The sequence below is a fragment of the Amphiura filiformis genome, unplaced genomic scaffold (genome assembly GCF_039555335.1).
Source record: "Amphiura filiformis unplaced genomic scaffold, Afil_fr2py scaffold_87, whole genome shotgun sequence".
NCBI classification, from domain to species: domain Eukaryota; kingdom Metazoa; phylum Echinodermata; class Ophiuroidea; order Amphilepidida; family Amphiuridae; genus Amphiura; species Amphiura filiformis.
The window spans coordinates 327,001-333,000 of record NW_027305551.1 but is presented as its reverse complement, the minus strand read 5'-3'; positions in this window follow the sequence as shown (position 1 = coordinate 333,000).

Below are 6,000 nucleotides of genomic sequence, written 5' to 3'. Positions count from 1 at the left end.
CTGTAAAGTTTGAATGGATATACAGGGTGTACCAAAAAATATACAGGGTGATTCCATTGAAAAATACCGAAAAAATTAAATTTCTTTACCGCCCCAATATTTCTACATAGTATATTAAATTGGAAAATGAACTTGATATTTGGAATGTGCACAGTTAGTCCTTTCATTAAATGTATAGTTTGCACTATTTTTGTTAAGCCCATTGTGTTATACAGGGTGTGAAAAAAAGTTGTAAATTAATTTTTTTAATTTATGTAAAATTTCCCTAAGTGCCATTAAATTTGGAAGATATATTCAAAATAGTTTACAGAATTGCTATAATATCAAATTTAAATATCCAATTCCTATATAGGGTGTTCCAAAAATCAATATTCAGTGAATAATTAGTAACAAAGGTACATGTACAATACATGTACAATTAGCCTACATCAATAGGCCTAAACTATTTAACAATAACCAGAGATCAATATGTCATCAGATTAAATCCTTTGACTGTAATAATCTCCTTTTAGAAGATTTATTTCATATTTCAAAGATAAAACAATATTGAAATTTATTTCATATGCATGCATGCATGCAAAATTACAGCCCATTGTATTGTATGACCCACATTCCACTGCATTAATTAAAAGCTTGTTAAATCCTTAATTACTAAGTTCATTAAGATTAACTAGGCAATTATAGTTATAGAAAGTTAAAAATAAGATTAACATTATGCAAAATGCATTTTTACTTCTACTAGGCAACAAAGTGCATAAATTTTATTAATGAACATCAACTTCCCATTGGAATTACACAGAGCTCCTCCGCTTCCGGCTCCTCCACTTCCGGCACCACCCCTGACTAATTAACTTAATTAAGCTGTTGTAATTAATTAATACATTTGTTTAATTGTATTTGTTATTAATTCATTAGATTAATAATTTATGTTCAAAATAAGACCAAAACCATTTGTTCATGATGAATTTTAGCAAAAATATAGGAATAAGTAGACAAAATGATTTAGCAAAATGTGACAGCACCACCTTTTTTAGGGTCCCAGTATAAAAAACATGACCATACACAATTTAGGAATAGATTTGTGCATTGTTATTTTCATGGTAGCTGCTTGATAAAACACAAAAATTACTGTAGTGTGAAAAATTGAACTTCTTATTAAATTATGGATTGTATGGTATCGGAGCAAACAATATTTGACATCCTTGAATTACACATAATACATAGATAAACAAAATATACTGGTCAGCAATGTCTAATTTTAGATCAAATTTGACCAGCAAAAGCAGGAAAGAAAAACATTTGACGGTGTAATTGATACAATTGAAAGGCAATCAAAACAAATTTTCAAAAGTTAATTAATAGCAACAATCAAATTAGTACTGGCGGAGTAAAAAAGTGATATTGTTCATTATTTGTGTTTGTAGTACGGAAATAGGTCCAATCATATATGACCAGTCCAGTAATGTAAGGCCACTTAATGCCTCTCGTCCCTGCCCTACTCTTTGTGAGAGATGCTTGGCTGTTTTTTCATAACCAGTTCTACTGATTTTTAGTGATCACTAAGCTGCTGTCCTTTTTTCTGTTGTCCTTTTTTACCTCTTTTAGTTCAATAGAGGTTATCCATGTTCTATAAGCTGCATATCCTATCAACGACTGCTATACCTTGTTTAGGACTTTCAAAAGAAGTACTTGAATGTGCAACCATGAATGTTTCAAAATAGCCCGCCAAAGTCATACAGGTAATTCCGAGGTTGTGCATTGAATTGGTTTGAATGAGGAATACTACGGGAATCAGTGCCTTTTGTTAGAAGTCACACATGAGTGAAGTGGATAACCTCTATACAATTGGCAAAAAGATGGGCAACTGACCTCTGACCATAAAGGTTACCAGCAGAAATCTATTTATGTAACGCTGACGGGTTAGCGTGTAAATAGCTATTCACCTCCCGCTTGAAGCTCTTCAAATCCTGGTTTGCAGCAGCATACACGTGCACATAGGGCATTCCAAATGCCTGCAGAGTATGGAAGAAATGATCTTCTGTGAGAGATCAAGTTGGACCTTAGAATAATAAAGAATATGTACTTACTTGTTAAAGAGATGGTTATCTATTTTAATTTTGCTGAATCCCTTGAATGCATCAGGCATAAGCATCACTGGAATGTTGATGTGAGCTAACTCGGTAATCTGAAACAAAACAAAGATGTCTGGAAATTTACATTATGAATCAAATGATATTCAATAAATTACATTGAATATATAACAGCATTTATATACTTCATTAATATGTTCTTGTTCATTGATTGGTTAAAAGTGGATCACATGACCAAAAATAGTGATACCATCAGTACTCCAATCCGTAAATAGTACCTCTAAGCCATAAATAGTATTTTCAATGTCCCGGATGAGCCGTAAATAGTACCTCCAAGCTGTAAATAGTACTTTTGACCATGCCTTCCGCGTGCGCGCATTCGATGCGACGGAACAGTTCATGCAAGCGAAACTGCCATAGCGTGATTTCGCTCTGCTGTAATTGGTTAGCCCGACTTTAGCCTATTCTATTTTTTTGAAGGGCAAAATATAGGTTGTGCTTAAATTGATCGTGCTGTTCACTCAGGATAGAAGCTGGACAGTCAAAACGTCAAATAATTTTCTTTTAACCAATCAATGAACAAAGAACATATTAATGAAGTATATAAAACAAATATATACTGCCTTTATTAGAAGTTCTGATTAAAACGATGGTCCCTCGTTAAGATCAATTAATACTATTTTCCTGAGGACTATTGATCTCACCTAGGGCCCATAGTTTTAACCAGAACCTCTCATGGCAGTATATATTTGTATAATATTGCTGTTTTAAGGTGGGTCGGGTGGGGAGCCAAGGATTCTCAAGTAATAATATACTATAGGATAACCCACACGTTAGCGCAAATGAAGTCAGTCACATACTCAATGCGCAATCATGTGTGTGGTGGTATGTCTTGTGTAAGAGATTAACTAGTGGAAGAGGCAACGACATTTTTGCCATTCTGTAAATAAAAAATCTAAATGATGAAAAATTATGAACATTTGGCTGTTTCTTTCCATTACTATTTTCTCGATCCGAATTTGATGAAAGCTGAATGTGATATGAAACGAAAGCAAACCCGCATCAGCAATAGGTCTACTCCCATTGGCTGATGACTGGCTAGGCCATAACCGGCCATACGATTGGACGTGGTATGATGCGCTCGCAAACCATAACAACAATGACCTCACGGGTCAAAACACAATGACCTTTAATAAACAGTCATTACGGAAGCAACCATTTCTCTGCACGAGTAAACTGGTTTCTTCCAGCCAAGCTTTCAGAAACGTTATCATATTTTGAAAAACACCAAGTACCGTACCTGAGGTATTAGCTCAAATGAGTCAATATGCTAGGAAAATACTATAACCGATGGCGATGGCCCCATGTTGACACTGAATTAATATTAAATAAGCCATATTTTTGCTGGAAAGGGTCCAAATTAATAGCACTTGATATCCGCCATCTTGGATAAATCTGGTGTTGCTATGTGTACCCTACAGGCTACAATAACCAATCGGACATATCAGCATGTCAAAACCCCATCTCTCTGCTATTCCACTGACTTTTTTTATACAAAAAATGGTTTCTTCTATAAGACAAAAAAAAAGTTCATTTCCTGTAGCACACACATTTTGTTTTTGACGGCTTATTTTGAATTTTTTGTCACTTACAAAGAAGAAAAAAAATATAAAAAAATATATAAAACACTACTGGAGTAAACATTTACACATTACACAACAAACAAGCATAGTGAAAAACTACTGCAGATGCTAATGAAGAAATATGATCTTTTTTGTGTGTGTGTCGGAGAGACCCACTGTAAATTTCCATTCCAATTTGCAGCGACAAGGGTATTTTTATCCATTTCAAGACATGGATTAAAAAAACAACAAAAAACACGCATTTCGCATTTGACTTTTTAGACCTGCTACAGGAAACAAACGTGTTTTTTTTTTTTTTTGGTCGAGACATGCTCCGAGTTGTAGCTACATGTAGGATATTTTTAGTACCGGTTGACATTGGATGAAAATGCAGCTGGGCTCCAAAACTGAGTAGTGGACTCTGCTGCCTACTGTAGCTACATGTTCAACCCTGGAGATGCTATTACATTCACTTTCTACTACAGCCAATGTGACTTCCTCTTAGATAGAGAGATTAATTGAAGGATATGGCAAACAAAAAATGTGATAGAATTTAACTAATATTCCATATTAAAATTTAAACAATAACATTTTACTTTTTTTAAGTGACAAACTTTGACAAGTCCGTGTAAACGTTAGGCTTACTACATGTATGTAGTAGAATTTTTTTTAGGTATGAACAGCATTACTATTGGTAGTATTGTATTATATTTAAAGTTTTACATATATTTAGCTTTCTTAGGAATTTAACATTTTAAAAATTGAACGTTTCTAATACTAGTAATAGAAGTGACAGGATAATGCATAAAAATGGTAAATTTCAAGTACAGGGTAGGCCTGTTATCGATACAGTTTTTTGAAGTTGATATATCGAAAGCAAATTATGATACAGTATCGATATATACATTTTCAAGATGCAATTTACTTTCCTTCAATGTTTAAATACAACAGAATAGGTCCCCTACATTACAAAACGACCATACAAAGTCTTTTGGGGGATCTTCTGGAGGGGTTTGAGACGACATGATGGCTCAGCTTGGAATTGGGAGGCAGCAATAATTGAGTGTACCAACATGTCTGAAGTCTATGAATTTTCCAAATTCCAACTATCGATACTTTCGACGATTGATAACGGGCCTAATTTCAAGTTTTGACAAAACAACCTGTAGACCGTAATTTGAGAATCTGTAAAACTACAAACTGTTCAGCACAAAAGTTATTTGGAAAAAGTTATGCCGGCATTTTTGTTGTGTCCTGTTGTTACTTCCACTAAAAAGGCAACAGCCAGTGCCATTGCCATGGGGTGTGTGGGACAGGGAACATGGTATGAAAATCTAAATGTAATTAGTCTGAAAAGTACAAGCCCACATAATTTCCCTGGAATCAGGACAAAATGGAATTTTTCATCATTGCCACCAATAGAGCTCTCAATAAGCCTCCCGTCATTGAGCTGAGCTTGGGCAACCACTCAATCAAACCATCTGCCAATGTTAAGAACTTTAGGTGTTGTTTTTGATGGAGCTCTTAATATGTCTTCCCATATATTAGCAATCTTTGTAAAACTCTCAACTTTCACATCCGTAACTTATAGCGCATACAACGTTTTCTCAGTCAGGATGCGTGTCATCATGCCGTCAGAGCACTTGTCTTGTCTTGCATAGATTATGCCAACTCCCTCATGTATGGTGCCCGTGAAATGGACCTAGAACGGCTGTACAGCGTCTCCAAAATAAGGCAGCCAGGCTGATCTTTGCATGTGGACAAGACAGGTGCTCAGCCGATTTGTTGAATACCCTCCATTGGCTCCCGGTGAAAGAAAGAATTAACTTCAAAATCATGTTGCACATATACAACTGCATATCAGGTACTGTTACGGCATATTTACAAGATCTTGTCATGTTTTATAATCATCCAGATTCATCTAGAAGCAGTCGCAGGCTCAGCTTATCATCTGACAAAACAAGGCTCTATACAGTTCGCTCCAATAAAAGAGCCGGGGATTGCTGTTTCACCGTTTTCGGGCCCCAGCACAGCAGCACTGGAACAAACTCCCTGTTTATGTCAGAGAAGCGGAATCTGTGGCTGCTTTTAAGCGGATTCTGAAGACATACCTTTTTCCTATTGTGTAATTTATTGTTGTTGTTTTTATTTTATTTTTTTTATGTATTTTGTTTTGGAGCAAGAGCGCTGTGTTATTTGTAGAGCGCTATAGAAATGTGCTTTAATAATAATAATAATAATAATAATGGCCAGGGGGTGGAATTTATAGTTTTCAATTTATAGTACAT